This window comes from Protopterus annectens, chromosome 12.part0 (genome assembly GCF_019279795.1).
Source record: "Protopterus annectens isolate FY-2018-M chromosome 12.part0, PAN1.0, whole genome shotgun sequence".
Taxonomy (NCBI): domain Eukaryota; kingdom Metazoa; phylum Chordata; order Ceratodontiformes; family Protopteridae; genus Protopterus; species Protopterus annectens.
Window position 1 is genome coordinate 1,123,444,941 of NC_056746.1, and position 17,971 is coordinate 1,123,462,911.

Sequence of the window (17,971 nt, forward strand, 5' to 3'; positions counted from 1 at the left end):
GTTACTCTAGCAACTTTCTAAATGTTTATAAGAGCAATATTTAAAATATGTCCCTGTTTGTTCCCCCCGGTTTGTCAAGCCTTGTACAGATTGTTTGCATTAAGAGGTTGAGAGGTATGCGCAGAATTATAACTAGGAATCTGGGAATATGTGTAGAAGCAGTCAGATAGTGTTAACAAACATTCCCTCCACAGATCTACCAGGTAAGAGAAGTAGAATTTAGCTATAATACAGTTGAAGTATACACTGTGTACAAACATATCACTGCCCAAACCAAGGCCATAGGGTATTGTAATAATACCTGTAGAGTAATGATTAGAGCAATGGTCATTAAAGTTGTGAGTACTGCAAGGATATACAAGTTGTTAATTGACATCACTCCGCCCCACCTTATCTGCAACAATAATCTAAACACACAAATCAATGGGTATGTTTTACACCAAATCTACTGTTAGGACATATGTCCTATTATTCAACAAATATTGAAATATGTTTCTATTAATGTTCCATATTGAAATACTATCATTGATGGCCTGTTGCTATCAATGTAACTTGCATGCCATTGTAATGGCCACTGTGGTTCCATATATGCATGTGTTCTGTTTGCTATGCAACTGTTCCAAATCTGTCATTTTGGGTTAATGGGAATATCTATGCATGCTGTTATAACTAATCCTGGATTGTGTTGACTATTACTAACCCACATATGTTCTAAAACTGTAACTCCATAGCACATTTGAGAAGGTTGGTCCCAGTGGACCTACCTCTCCTACCTCATCTGACTATGGCACTGGGCCCCAACACGTCTGGGACCCACCCCAGGACCTCCTCATCTGCTGGTCTTGCACCACCTTCAGGTGGAACTGCCTCAGGGGGTGGGACTCATCCTTCCCCCTGGGAGCGGGCGCAGGCAGGATCCTGTCACCTGAAATCAGGTCCGGGGTCTGGTGCATAGGGATCTTCGCAGAGAATTGGGAGATCTGCTACACTAGCTTGAGGGCTGCATGGCACAATTAGAGATTCAGCCTGCCCCTCCTGTTCAGCCCCCAGCACAGCCACCTCCAGGGCTGTGAAGGTGCAGTGGTGACTGCCCATGGGTGGGGAACTAAGTCCCACTGTTTCCATTTGGGGGCTCATGGGCTTCTGATTTCCAAACACCCCTCCCTGTCCAAGGTGTTTGCCCCCACATATGTCATATACCACCCCTGTATGCTGTCTTGTCTGTCTTCCGACCCAACCTATCTCCCCAAATATACCTACTATCCTTCCCCAGCATCCCACTTCCACCTTAAAAAAAGGGCACTCTATTCCCAAAAATAATTTTGCACCATGCATAACTGTCAATTTTGCAGCTGCTTACAACTGCTATAAAGTGCCTTAATCCCTCTGTACCCAACAGCCCTTGTTCTGCCCAGCAACAAAATAATCAGCCTTTGCAAGTCTTAAACACACACCATAGCCACAGCAATTCATCACTAAGACATCTGAGCTATTGATATGTGTGATGTTTTCTCAAACATATGCAGCACAGTCATTCAACAGTAGGGAAAATGTATTTATATATATAAATGTATACATACATGTGTATATATATATATATATATATATATATATATATATATATATATATATATATATATATATATATATATATATATAGTACATTTGGACATCAAATCCACACTCTGAACCTCCTTCCTCCACAGCTGAACTGTTCTGCCTTGCTAGAAAATAGAGCATCACATGTGGACAAACCTAACATTAGGAGGGGGATATATAGGGACAGATTGTAGATATGCCTATTACAAATATATGAAGTTTGTGCATGATACATTTCACATTAACTTGACTGTTTTGAAGGTGGTGGAGTCTGAAACTCATGTGTCTGTCATGACTTCATTACTTCCACCTTCAGCTATTTGCAAGACTAATATAGATGTTTGGAGGAACAGAACAAATACTATGATGGTGTAAAGCTTGACATTCTGTGCAGATCTGCACAGCTGACAGGCATGGCCCACTGCCCACAGGGCCTGATGTACAGACCCAGTGTAACCTACCAGTGGCTACATGACCTGGAAATAGCGGAGCACTATAGGGTGGACAGGGTCATTCTACAGCAAATTGTTGAGCTGTGCCAGCCATGCCTCATACACAGAACCAACAGAGGGGAACCCATCCCAGTGGCTACCAAGGTATGTGTAAGCTTAAGAATATTAGCCACTGGTACCTTCCAAAGGCCAACCTGGGATATCATGGGACTCTCACAGGTACCATGTTGAGAGCTATGCAGACAGACTGCATTCTATGAAAAACTAGCATGTACACACAAACCCTGTAAAACTAGCAGTATTCAATCCATATACAGCAATACTCACACACTCTCCCTAGGTCTAGAACCTTATACAAATATGTATTTGGCCTGTGTCCACAAGTCTTGTTGTAAGAGGTTTTCCTACCCACTGTCTGTAACACTGCTACCCCCACACATGAAGGATGTCTTCCATACAGGAAAGATAAAGGGACAATGCCCACATGATGTAGTTATTTATAGTAGTGGGTCGCTACGACATTGGCTATTGGAAGAACTATACAGCTGCCTGCATGCAATTAGCAAGTGGGGAACAGCAATTGGTGCAGAGGCCATCACCTGAACATGAGCATCACCTACAAAAGCCATGCTTCAACCTATTCAAACAAGCTCGATTCCAGTACTGGAGAGAGAGAGTCACCAAAAAAAAAAAAAAAAAAAAAAACACATAAACAAAACCTTGAAATAAGAAACAAGAAGACATTCTGTACACAGAAGTAACCTGAAGATAAACCAGGTATGTGAAACATAAGCATGTAATTGAATGTAGTTCTTGGTCTGGTCTATAATAATGGGATAGATGATTATGAAAGATGTATATGTGCCATCAATACTTGCTGTAATGACGTCCTGCTGAACAAATGCTATGGACATAGAATCTGACTCTGTCTTCAGTGAGCTATACTTGTCAACTGTGTAGATCTTCACAGAATGTCAAGATTTAGCCATTATAGTTTTTGTTCTGTTGCTCCAAGCATCTATATTAGTCTGGCAAATAGCTGAAGATGGAAGTAATGAAGTAATGACAGACACATGAGTTTCCAACCCCACCACCTTCAGAACAGTCATGGTAATGCAAAATGTATCATGCTATAAACTTCATAGGTTTGTAATAGGCATATCTATGATCTGTCCCTATATATTCCCCCTATATTAGGCTTTGTCCATATGTAATGCTCTAAGAGGTGGATAGGTTGGTTCATGGCTGAGGAGCCTGACACACCCTGGGAAAGGACAGCTCACATATGGCAACCAATAGAATGTCTGTCAAACAGTCATGTCTGTGCCACTGCTAGGCCAGTTATGGGATGTTGCCCATATCCATATGTTACCTGTGAATATGAGTATTATACATGTTTGTACTGTAAATCTAGGATACCTATATAGGGCATGGGCATAGCAAAGCACTGTTGCAGATGTGTGTGTTAAACTGCATGTGATATATTGAATTAATACCATTCAACTGTGCAGTGTTCCTCTGGACAAAGTTCACAGTTGTGACAGATATCTGTAGTCACTTACACATTTACTTGTGTTATGGCAGCTCTATTGATAGTTTATCAAAATTGACTTCCCTGTTTTCTCACCCAGTGAGGTGGACCAAGGACCAGAAGTGCAGATATAACAGGTTGAGATGTATGATTAAGCTGCAAGACTGTAAATACAGTGTGCCATAATGGCATAGAACACAAATGTGTACCAGGTATCCCCTGAGCATGTGTATGTATGTGTATGTTCAGCTGAAAGGCACAGAAGTAATAGCATGGGTCACAAGCAGTCTGAAAAATATGATGTGCATGTTGCACATGTGTGTAATATCACTGTCACTGCATACAACAAAATAAAATGTGTACTGCTACTGATTGTTGCATCGCCTTGACACTGATATGGGTACTACAGTAGGCATGCTTATCACGTAGTAATCAGAGAAGTGTACAACTGTGTTATGACCCACTGCCCATGCCTACCATTAGCAGCTATATCAACACCCATATACACTGGATATCAAAGTCTACACACCCCTGTTGAAATGCCAGGTCTGTGTGCTGTATGCCAATGAGACCACAGTAAGTCGTGTCAAAATGTTTCTCACCTCAAATGTGACCCATAACCTCGGCAATTCTATTGAAAAAGAAACAAAGATGTTTCATGGTAGGTGAGCAACCATTGCCAAGTGAAGATGCGATATGACGTTAGAGTTCAAACCAAGAGAAATGGATGCTGTAATCATCTCAGCAGGTGTTTACACAACATATCAGTGTAATGGTGTGCACACACATTCAACTGGCTTACTGTACTGAGTATTAATTCCCATATGATTCCACTGGACAGGTTATGTTCCCTATTGAACTGAGCAGACTGTAGGACACATCACAGGTGGGGATTGTGTTGACATGTGCTTTTGTGGGGTCATGTTCTAATTGCACAAGTACTATGCATTCTAACAGGGGTGTGTAGACTTCATATCCTCTGTAGCTATATGGAATCATCAGTACCTTACCTGTACAGCCATCATCCACCAATGATAGGGTAATCCCCTTTGGTGGACAGCACCAAGACACAAACCACATAATAGGTTGCTATAGTGGCTGTACAGGGAAACATAGATGAAGACCACAACTTGGAAGCAAGTACACCTCTATCTGAGCAAGCATGTAGGTTCACAGGTGACTTCCTGTAAGGCTGACTATGACTTGAAATCAGACATATCCAAATCACCAAGGCCAAATGCAACCATGTCTACACATATGTGTGCAGTCTCAGAGCCAGTAACACAAGTCAACCTGTACTGGGGGTAAAGCACACCTCATACGCACATGCCATGGATACTGGCAACTTGTATCAGACAGGATAGGCAGGAACAGTGGCACCCTGTCCACATCATTAGTACAGGGGGGATATGCACATCACCCACACTCCTGATTGCATCAATGGTGAGCATATACATAATGCCAACTGATGGCACCAACAGCAAGTCTCCATGGGCCATGAGAACATCACAGTTTGCCTTTTACATGAACACAGGCATATACTCACAGTTCCATCACACACTACAGTCAAACACACACATGCCACCATCCACATATCATCCACATGGAAGATGGCCACTGTCATCCCTCTACACAGAAATTAATGGTGAATAGTGGATTATGCCATTGTGTCCAACATTGGGGGAACTGGACAGTTTGGGCCAGGAGTGTAATGCAAGATGTCAAAGCCATGATAGCTTACAGTGTTATGGTATAATTTGGATTATTTGCAAGTAATATCCACTGCTAATGTGCACATGGACAACCATTTGAGGTCCTGTGACCTTTTTTCCTGTTTATGTCTTCCAGGTACAATGTCCCGGGAACGTCTGCCCGCATTCACAAATTAGGAAAACAATGCAATCATCCATTATGTCATCATGCATCATGCCATCCTCTTCAGCCACAGGGCACAGGATCTGCAGGAGAGGACGGCCCTGTGGAATGAGCTCATCCACAGGGTAAACTATGTCAGCCTGCACAACCAAAATTATGCGCAGGTGCGACATCAATGCACAGATGTGATCCGGCATGCCCGTCAGCCTGCTGCTGCTGTTAGAAGGGACCATCTAGCCACAGGTGGGGGCATGCCATCCAGCCTCTACTGACGCATACTGAGGAGCTCCTCACCAGCCTTGGGGCACCTGCCTGACAGCTAAGCCAGCAGGCTGAAGACAGCATTATGGAGGTGGGTGTCACCCACACAATGGATGAGGAGGTGCAGGTAAGGCCCCAGACAACATTACTAGACCACTGCTGCTTATGCATTTTCATCTGTAAAGTATCTACATGTATATGTCAGATAAGATAGTCTGTTGCTGCAGTAAAGTAATGAGCAGACGTGCATAATCTCTAGTATTGTGGGTTTGTACTGTCGATATGTTGAAATGCTGCTCCCACCCTGTACCAATGCCACAGGTGCAGCTACTGACATTACTTCTGTCTCACAACTATTTAGTTCCCTCTGTTATACAATTGGGGCAGCAGCCTGTAGCTGGTGAGTATGGAGTTGTTTTGTTCAATACACCATCCATGTTATGGCCATGCTATTTGCCATGCACACATTTAACACACCTACCCAAAATGCATGCTGTACATGTTCACTTATTGTTGGTGTTAACTGCACTGCATCACAGGGGTCACCATGGTGGCATATCTGAAGAGTATGTAAGAGTCCTGCAGTATACCTAACAACCTGTCAGTGCAAGATGTGTGGACAGAGATGAACATAATGCTGGGACAAATGGCCTACAGTAGGGACATGTCTAAAACATTACCCTTATACAGTGGCTACAACAGTGTATACATCACTATTACAATGGCAACTGTTCCTGATATAAACAATGGCAAATCACAATACCACATTCCACACCTTTTACAACCTGTAATGTGATCCTAACATGAACAATGAATGTGTAATATGAAATCCTTTGTTAGGACAACAAATATGGGGAATACATACCTTAACAAACACTGGAAGCATATGTGTGCGCACACTAAATAACATATTGTGGAAGTAGCTTATGATGTACTGACAGCATTCACTCTTCTTGAATACACAGCTCCCATCAAGTACAGGGCCTCAATGTCACGCCAAGGCATGGTCTGCTGTCCAAGTAGTATGTCCATGACATGTGTCCACTCACATGCAGCAGGGTAACCATGGCTTGCACACATCTTACAAACTAGGAAATGGATCCCATATCTGAAAGGTAGCACTCAGGAGTTGGACAAGTAGCCTTACCTCACAATTGCATATACCATGACAAACAGTGCAGACAGTCATGTATGTGTGTATAAAGTATGGGACAACATTGATGTAGAAAATAAACAGATGGCATCCAAAACAGATGACAAAACATGTTGCAAACTGGTCATGGAGGCTGCCCAGAAACATGCAGCAACACTGAGGGACTTGCAGGAATGTCTAGCAAGTACTACCTGTCCAGTACCTGTGTCAACAATTGCCCAGATTCTGCATAAGTGTGGACGATTTATAGGTTTATAGGTTCATAGGTAGGTACTAGGCTATTGGCCCTAGGGCCTATATAAGCCTAGCCAAAAAGGTACCCTGGCTTTCGCCACCCAAGAAAATTGTTTTCCTGTGCCCCTGTCGAGCAGAACCACAGAGGTGATTCCCAAGGTGAATTTCCTATTTCCCATCCAATCATCAAGATATTTCATGAAGAGTGCTAATGAGGAGCTTTGTTTGATACAGATAGGTAGTTTGTTCCAGAGTATGGGAAGTCTCTGGGACAGGACTCTATCCCCCCAGCATGTAATGCTTATTGTACTGACAAGGTTTAAGTCCTTAGACCATGTAGCTCAGAGGGATTAGGATTTCTTAAAGTGGACCATGTCCAACATCTCTTGGTTTGACATAGCTTTGTATGTTAGGCAGAGATCGCCTCTGAGTAGGCGATATGCAACGGAGTAAAGCTGGAGTTTTTATAGACGGTCTGCATAGGGCATCTGTTTGAGGCAAGTAATCCTCTTTGTGAGGTATTTCTGTGGTCTTTCAAGTTGTTGTAGATGTCTTGGGAGGTACATACCAAAAGGGGCATTGTACTCTATAATGGGTCTAATGAGTGATGAGTAGAGGGGAACAATGACCTCTTTTTTCCTGGATGAGAAACCTTTTATGGTGTGTCACATAGAAGTATTTCCTGACTACTGTGGCAATGTGATTATCAAATGAGAGATTACTGTCCACCTGTGTCCCAAGGTCTCATATCACACTTTCAGTATTAAGTAGACTACCACCTCTGTGGTAGCTCATGGGTACAAAGGTTTTACCAAAGGGGATGACAATGCACTTTTTGGCATAGAGCTTGAGGCCATGACTCTGACAACAGGCATCTGTCTCCATGAGGCCCTTTTGTAGGATGTCCACATCATTAGGAGTTTCGATTATGGCTCCTAGTTTGCAGTCATCTTGAAACTTCATCAGCCAAAGACCTTCTGTGTTAGCCTGTAATTCAGAAAAGTAGATACCAAACAGGAGAGGACCCAGGACTGAACCCTGTGGTACTCCACTTGTCACTGGTCTGAAGTTGGATTTGGAGTCTGCTACCTTCACAGTGTGGGTTCTGTCAGTAAGTCAGTTGGCCACCCATCCTGTGACATAGGGATTTATATCTAGTTTAGTGAGTTTATCTATACATCCAGAGTGGGGGATGGTGTCAAAAGCCTTGGCGAGATCTAGATAGGCTGTGTGAACCACCTTACCCTCGTCTACAGCTTTGGTGACTGCTTCAAAGAAATCTATCAGGTTTAGGAGACATGATCTGCCTTTTACAAACCTGAACTGGGTGGGGTCCAGAGTTTGGAGATTACCAATGTTTTTGTGTATAAGATCCATAATGATACATTCCATGGCCTTGCAGACCAGACTCATTAGGCTAATGGGGGAGTAGTTTCTGGGGTCTGTGGTGGCTCCCCCTTTGTGGAGTTTGATAACCATCGCTGTGCACTATTCAGTGGGCACAAAGCCTGAGGTGAGGCTATGATTGAACATGGTGCTTAGGTGGGGTGCCAGCTCATTCTGCAGTTCATGTAGAACACAGTCTGAGATGTTGTCAGGTCCCATGGATGCTGTGTTCTTGGCTTTGGAGAGTGTGTTTTTTACCTGTGCAGCCGTGATTACAGGAATGTTGCATTCTTCCAGTATAGAGATGGGCCCTTTAGGGGGTGAGAGGGGGGTAAAGTTAGCACTGAACTTATTTGCCAGGATGTTGGCAATATAAGTTGGTTCTGTATATTTAGTGCCATTGTGCTGTAACGCAGAGCAGATCTGAGTGTTACCATTGAGATTCTTAGCATAGCTATAGATTGCTTTGTGGTTGTCTTTAGAATCAGTGGTGATTTTGTTTTCATAACTAGCTTTGGAGGATTTTAGGACGGATCGCAGCTTCTTACTGAGGTTGAGCAGGGAGCTCCTACAATCAAGGGATTTTACTTTTTTTGCAACATTTTCTTTCTTCTGTTGTAGAATTTGTTTATGGCAGGGGACCACCAGATTGGCTTCCTTTTTTTGGAGGACAGCATCTTGGTTCTGTTAGGGATAGCATGATCCATGCACTCGTGTAAGTGCTTAAAGTCCATTTGTGTAGGATTCATCAGTCGTACCTCTATTGTCCATCTGCATGGGTGTCATGAAGTTTGTCACTTCTGTCTTAAGCATTAAGCTGGCTTTGGAGAAATTTTTACAGTTATTTCCCTAATGGGGATGGGGTGGAATGTGGATGTTTAGGGTGATTATCTTTTGGTCGGTTCTGACCAACGAGGAATTGACCTCTGGTGTAGAACACTGATTGCCCATGTTGGTAATGACCAGGTCTAGGATATTGCTGCCCCTGGTGGGGGTGTGAATAAGTTGATCCAAGGCATTGGAATTTATGAATTCCAGAAAAGGTTGAGCAAAAGAGTTGGTACATGAGTAGTTTTCCTAGTTAATGATGGGGTAGTTTAAATTGCCCATTATTAGGGTGTTGGTTTGTACCCTAATATTTTCCAGTGTATCAAGAAATGAGGAGTGGAAATCCTGGGGCATGGTGAGGGATCTGTAGCAAGTTAGAATTTGGATTGCGGTTTTGCCCAGAGTTAGTTGCGCTAGGATAATCTCGGATGCATTATGCTAAGCAACTAGCCTGGAGGTGTGGAAATCCTTAATGAATATGGACACGCCTCCACCTTTAGTGTTTCGGTCCAGGTTAGGTGGCCTAAAGGTGTGGTATGAATTATAGCCTGGTAATGCAGGGGTGCTCTCTGGAGCCTTGAGGTCTCTGTCACTGCACATATGTCAATGTTCTCCATTTTAAGGAGTGCCTCAAGTGAATGCATTTTGAGGTTTAGATTTCTAGCATTGAGTAGCATTACCCTCAGATTTGGCTTGCTTGTACCTGTTATGGTGGTGAATTTGTCCTTTGAACCTTGCCTGAAAAAGGCACTATAGGGATGGCAATAGTCTTAGCCAGTATCTGGAATCCCAATGGTGTCAGGTGCAGACCATCTCTGGCAAAGCATCATGGTCTGTCGATCATGTCATCCCAGGCAGACAGATCCTGGATCCCCTTAGAATGACACCAGAAGCTTAGCTAATTGTTGAAGTCATTCATTTTTTCCTTGTACTGTGGTATCATTCTGAGTGATGGCAGGATGCTACTCAGGGCTAGGGTCATACCTGCCTGGGCTACAAGATTGGAAAGCTCCTCCATGTCTCTTTTCATGCAGTCCAGGGAGGTACGTCTCAGGTCATTTACACCAGCATGGACAATGACAGAGTCATATTTGTACTTGTTGTGAAGTGACCTGAGTGCGTGTGTTATGTGGTGGATCCTGGCACCTGACAGGCAGCTGACAGTAACTTTCTCCTTGTTTAGCCTAGTGAGTGGAACATCAGTGTGCCTGACTATCAAGTCACCTATGACTAGAGTGTTGGGTACTTTGTTATGCTTTTTGGGCTGTGGTTGAGTTGCACACTGAGTTTTTGGGCTATGTGTCATTTGGGTTGTGTTGGGGGGTGGAGGTTGCTTGCATTTCTGCTTTGGAGGTCTCTGTTGCTTGAGCAGATTTGTATTGAGAGCCTCTGTGAATGTAGGTGTGTGTTTCATGTTTCTATGTGTGTGTTTTGGTGCTGTAGGTTTTGAGAGACTGTGTAATGAATGTGGTGTGGTGCAAGTGTTTACCTTCTCCTCTTGACTGTCTAGTCCAGTCTTGGGTAAGGAGAGCTTTGCTTCCAGTTTGGCTATATAAGTGCATCTCTCACAGGTTGTAGTGTAGGGTGGCAGGAGGAGAGGGTTGTCTGTGCACATGAGGCATTTGCTGCATGGTCCCAAGATGCCCAGATTCATCAGGTAGACAGGAGAAAACACTGGGAACTGACTCTTAGACATGCCTGGATAGGTGTTTATTTAAGTACTAAAAACGGTTTTCCTCTAGACAAGTGAAGAAAGTTGAGTGCTGTAGTAATTTATACAACGAGTTCTGAAAAGGTGCTAAGCTCAAAGAAAGATTTTAGTGCTAAAACTAAAAAACTGGCTAGTTCTAAGGGAACATTTGAAGAGCAGACTTTATGGTGCCGGGAATAGTTTAACCCTAGCTAAGCAGCGATGCATAAAGTGTATATATATTTTTTTTCAAAATAACAGTAGCAAATGAGAAAACTGATTTAAACAAATTAACCAATTAACCAATAAAAAGCTAAAAACTGAGCCCCATTCCAGCAGTCTTCGATCAGACAAGTTATAACTGCACACTCCTGCCACTAGGGTGCAGGGAAACCTTCTCCATAAAAGATGGTCTATATTAGTGTTCAAGTTATACAAACAAAGTTAGATTCAGCAGGTCTGAATTTAGTCTATACTACAGCAAACAAGGTGTACCAATTTCAAAAAGAAACAGTTCAAATAAGTAGGCACAATAAGCCTTTAACCAGAAACTCCCAGCTCAGAAGGGCAGAATCTACCCTCTACTCTCACAACAGTGCAGACCACACCTTCTTAATGTAAAATAACTGTCCCAAAGCACAAGTGCTTAAAAGAGAACTAATACTCTTTTAGAATAACAGACACTAAGCCTTCAATCAGCAACTCCCAACTGTTAGGGTAATCAGACGTAAGAGTTGTCTCACATGATATATCATCCAGGGCTCTCTACAGGTAGCATAAGCATAACATCAAGTCTCCCAAAGGCATGTGCTGCAATGTGTAATGGTGTCATGAGACCAAGGCTCAAACCTACAGACAGTATTCATAAATATACATATGGTGCACAAGCAACACCTCACCCCACCTCAGGCCACCATCCCCAATATTTAGCTTGCTGGTGCCAGTGTACACCTTTAGATTTGCTGGTCATTAGCTGGAACTAGGGCAGTGCAAATGGTGTTTGGAATTTGTAACACTGCAAAATAACACTCATGTGTGGCCCTTAGTTGTCAAGCAAATGCAATAAGGCTGAGGATGGGGAGGGATGTCAGCTTGAAACACAACAGTGAACTGAAGCATACATCCAAAGCTTGCTAAGAATGGCTGTATCTGAACACAGTGAAGGTTATGAATTGTTCAAGACATAAACCTGACTCTACAGAAATAGTGAAGCCACTGTGTGACCTCCAAGGGCTGTGCATATGAGCTGACCTTGCAATCTGGCAAAGTTGGAGGACATTTGTAGGGCAGAGTGACCAAATAATGGCAAATGAAGAAGGGCCATGCTAGTATACCCCTTCCAGGAATAGTGACTGCTGTAGTCCACTTAACAGGTGCTTCTACAAACCATTATGTTAAGGGTGTGCACACTGTTGCAAACCACATATTGTATGCATCTCATTCAGCATCTGCATGACTGACACATTTGTTTGATACTGCATTGGATTCAACAGGTCATATGTCACATATCAGGTGTGTGTAATGTTAACAAATGCAGTATTATGCCCCCACTGCATATCATAGAAGAGACTGGCATGTCAATAAGGGTGTGTACACTCCTCATATCCACATTAAGCTTTGAAGTTTGTCAGTGTAACTGGATTTTATTGCACATGCATGCACTGCTGATTATGAGATCTGCAAATCAAAAGACAGGCATTAATTACTGACATCAGTCCTCATATCATCCCAGGTATGTGTCAGACAAACATATAGGGGCTGTGAACAACAGAGCAAACATAACTGCCACACATATACACATTCAGCAATGGACTGTACACTTGTGAGGTATGGTGCACAGTACATGCCAGTGTGCTGTACAAGTACACAGCAATACTTTGTACATGGGTGCAGTGTGTTCCAGGGGATAGGGCATCACCTACTAACACAACTCTTGCATCACAGAGATGTATAATGTTGGTAACAAGGATTGAGTATGGCTGCAGTGCATGCTGTTGAGTGCCTTATGTCATGCATATTGACTGTTGGGTAATGAGAGGTCTGTGTAATATCTTTGTGCCACCTCGCATGTAAGTGTGTGTGTGTGTGTGTGTGTGTGTGTGTGTGTGTGTGTGTGTGTGTGTGTGTGTGTGTAGAAGTAAGCCATAATGTACAGGTATTAATTTACATTTCTTGTCTGCCCCCTCACAGGTGGCGAGGTGGGTCAGGGTCCCTCCTGCAGTCAAACTGATGTTAGTGTCCATTCAGACTCTGAAAATGATGATAGGCATAGTGAGGCACAGGCAGGGTTGTCAGGGGATGAATCTGTGCCATTGGTTGATATCCCATTTTTATCCACCCCACCCCTACACACAGTCACAATGTCCATACATACCCCATCACCAGTGGCCATAGATGAGGGACCGTTGGCGGCTGGTGTCATGGGACAGGAAAGTGTGGTGACTATGGCAAGTGTGTCTGTACACAGCAGCCATAGCCGAATGACTGGCAATATACCACTCAGGCAGATGTACAGAGGTGCTCGTAGGAGGGCTGCTGGCCATCATGCCCCTGGCAGAAGTGCCACAGCAGGTGTCACCAGATGCATGTTTCAAGCCATCATGGAGGCACAGGCACATATGGAACATTACAGCAGAGATAGGCTCCAGAGGGCTACTCTTCCTGCTGTACGTGACAACATCCGTGACCTTGCAGTTGCCCACTGTTATTTTGCAGATGTCATGGATAGACAGTTGGGTGAGATGGTGGGAATCCTTGTCCATGTGGTGTCTGTGGTAGAGCATGTGGTGGGATTAGGGCATCGGCCATGTGGACATAGGTCAGCAACACCAACAGGTGGAGGTCTACATGGACGTGCAACAGCTCACAGCTGCTCCAGTAGTGGCAATACCAGCACCAGCACTGCAGGGGGGGTGATGTCCACACCACAACACAGCAGGCCATGTGCACATGGTCCTGGCTGGTCTTAAGAGGGACGCAGATCCAGTAGACAAGTGTCATCATCAGTGGAGTGTACCATATCTGGGCTTCTGCCTGGTAGTGCCAGTGGAACCCCTGGCAATCACAGTTCCTGTGTCTGTGGCTGGACACGGTGAACTGTACACCCTGCCATTTATGGTCTTCAGTTGTCCAACAAACTCCTATATAGGGCAGCCCCATGGCAGAAATGTGTGCATACATACACACACATCACCAACACAATTAGGGCACCTCCATACCTACACACACACCATGTCTGCACAGCCCATTTAATAAAAAAACCCCTAACCCGCACAGATGATGTCAACAAAATGGCTCAGCCCAGACCTCTGGAAAACCCACAACATACTCTGTGCATTTGATGATATCTGTGCCACATCCCTGTCATCCATACCATCAATGCAGGGACATGCTAATATGGTTCTTATGCACAGGGTGAATGTACTAAGGTTTAGCAATGTAATGCTGTTTAACAAGTTTTCTGCTGGAATGAATAATGCTTACACATCAGGGTGTGTAGCTGTCCAGGCTTAATGCATTATAGCTATTATTAGCACTTGATTGTGGTCTCCATAATGTATTTTGTTTGTGTTTTAGGTGTCTATGTGCCAGCAGGATGTTTGTCTGCTGCCCTTTCCAACAAGGGGTTTGGCACTGTGGTGATACATTGACTGCATCATATCCTGGGTACAGATGAACACAGGTGACAGGTCTATATAAGAGTTACTTGCATGTGCCACATGGCTGATAGGTCTGAATGGTGTATACAGGTGAGTGCATGGTGGCTGATGTAAACAGCTCTTCTACAGTGGACAATGGTAAGTGTACTGGGTGACATACACCAAATGTTTGTGAATAACACACACACAGAGACTTTAGTGTTGATGCAATACACAGAGAATACTGTTCACATTGATGTACTTCATTTTGCAGTGAACTCATTTTGGCCTATGTAATTCCACCAAGACCAAATTGCCAAAACATCACATCAGTAAATAATCAGTCTGCCAGTTTAATATAATTGACAATGGTACTGGCAGGGTATATGTCCTCTACCCCAATGTAGTGCAATCCTGGTGTGGGTAAACATAGGTGTGCTGGTGTGGATTGCACAGCCCCCCACATTGGAGAGTGCGGGGTGGTGTAGAAGCACACATAGTGTGATTAAGAACTACTTAACCTGTTAACATAAACTGTACAGTATAATGGCACCATAAGCAGGGGGGTACGCACAACAATAACCCCAATGTGGGTGGCTGTGCCCAAAACAACCATACCCATGTATATACACCAACTCCAGTAAAGCTGTACAGCTGTACAGTGGAGAAGAGGGCATTTACACATCCACTACTAGTTTTGATTGAATGTATTTCCACGAGATGATTGCTTTGAAATGTTACATTTTGCCAGTTAGTTCTCAGACAAATGATCTCCTGTATCATATATTTTCTGCAAACTGAAGTAGATCCCTTCTAATACACACACACTTACTTGGCAACACTGAGAGTAGAACCCCTTCCTAGGTACTTATTCTTACTAATGTGTTTGGCCTTAATTGCACACACCACATAGCTTTTAGGGTGAGGTGTGTCTCTTGTTTCCTGTTAAGTGAAGAACATCACCAGGCCTTGTACAGTATGGTAATGAGGGATGTACTGGGTGTTAATGAACAATATATAGCATGACATACTGTCATATGCACATTGACAAGCACATACAATCATAGACACATTTGAAAGACCTGGGTTTAGCAGTGCTAACTACCTTGACAGTGAGTCCATTCTGTTACAGAGTTTTTGCACACAGGATATGTATCATTGGGCTGGATTAGTGTAATCAGTTACCTGTATGGTTGATGTTGACAGTGGTTTTCATACAGGCGACCTTAGGACATGTACTAGGGGTACCATGGTGTAAAGACAGTATACCCAGCACCACACCCCACATTGGATATTGTACTTACTGAACCCTCTGACATATCCACAATCACATTGACCAGGACTACAATACAAACCCTTGTCTATCTAAGCAGTGCTACTACAGGGGTATGCATTTATTGCACATGCCACAGGGATAGCAAGGTGAGGGTTTGTCATGGATCTCCTAATGTCAACATCACTATTCCTTATAATGTATGGCAATGTTGATTGTATTTGGAGAATGTGGCCTCAGAATGCTGTCTCCTACAAATATGCACACTCACACACAATTGCACACACATACATGCACTTGTTAAGACTCAGAGGGTGACCCATGCCTATCTACCCATCTGTAGAACAGTATTATGCTGGTACTGCAAGCTCCAGGTAGCCCATAGGGTGAAGAGTACAACAAGGTACATTTAATGTCAATTACAGCGGCAGCCATTTCTAAGTATAGCAATGGGGAGTGTAGTGGGTGAGAAGGCCCTCAGAGTATTTCCAACTACAAGTTTGCAAACACACAGTCACTGTTATTCTCAGTAATGCACAATGATACATTTGGCAGTACTGAGTTCCATAGGTGCAGGTGTTCCTAGGTGTGTACCAGGCTAATGTCCATGGACAGATGAGAAGAGTAGGGCATGTGAGTACACTGGTATCATGCCACCTGACATTTGTCAGCAGGCCATCTATCAACCAATGCCACTTGAGTGATCCCCAGGATGACAGTTAAAATTCAACATCCAGTCATCTGGTTTTCTCTTGCAGAGGGCCAGTGAGGTACTCCAATTGACATGTATAAAACATATATTACATAACTTGGCCAGTGTCTGGGTTAGAGACCTGCACTGAAGCATGTTCTGTTTACTATGGTAGTCTGGTTGAGGTATCCATGGCATGTGGTGCATACAGGGTGGGTTTCCTAGCTGTGGCATTCAAAACACAGCTGGGCAGACATGTCAGTGTCAGGTAATCAGAGATTGCCTGTAAGCAGCCAAAATGGATACCTAACATCTGCACATCTGTACAGAGGACAGACAAAAATTAGCTAGCCAACATTGTTATCTATTAGGATGAATGTTTTGACAGATAGACATCTGACACTGATAGGTATGCCATTACTACATGACAGCAGCCTTCAATGACATGTCCTAAACACATAGCAGTCTACAGTTAATATCCACATACCAGATCAATATCCAATAGGAGATACTTAATAACATACAGCTCACACACCAAGAGTACAATAGTCAGTACTCAGAGTCCAGCTTTGCATGCAGGGGTGTATGGTTCCAATACTACAATCTGCAATCTACTCTTACTTGGAAAAGCACTGTTAAAAGTAGTAACCTAATGATACAATACATGCAAGTGTGACTGCATATAACCTGGGATACTGCCCATGTATGAAACACATACAAAGAGAAAAGATTGTGGTACTAGCCATGTATACTCAGGTGTCCCATAGAGTATACTCACACCCCTTGCTACTATAATAACAGCACATATAAGAATGTTATGTACATTGAATTAAATACATTTATTAAAGATGTCATTACCCTGCTATTTGATCAGACTAGAATGTGATCACTGGTTACTAGGGTTGAGCTATGCTTAGCAGGTATAAGCAATGCTTATATCTGCTGAGCTATGCATAGCAGGTATAAGCATTGATTAAATGTAAATGCTAAGCAGATTTACACACTGGTAAGCGAAGCCTACATGAGGTAAGCAACTTTTCGTTTAACCGTATGTTAGCTCTGCCTCCCATTGTGCAAACCCACGCAAACTCACTTAAAGCTGCTCAAAACTGCCTTAGCCACTCTGTATCCAACAGTCCTTGTTCTGCCTAGCAATAAAATAAACAGCCCTTGTAGGGATTGAACCCAGGACCCTGTAGACTATAGTCACAGCACTTAACCACTAAGCCATGTGAACGGTACAAATGTCTCTTGCTTGTTCAAATATATAATTCAGTGCACGTACTGAATAGTAGTGAACAACTGCTTTGACTGCTACAATTGTTTACCACTGGTTAGTGAAAATAGTATTAAATCAGTC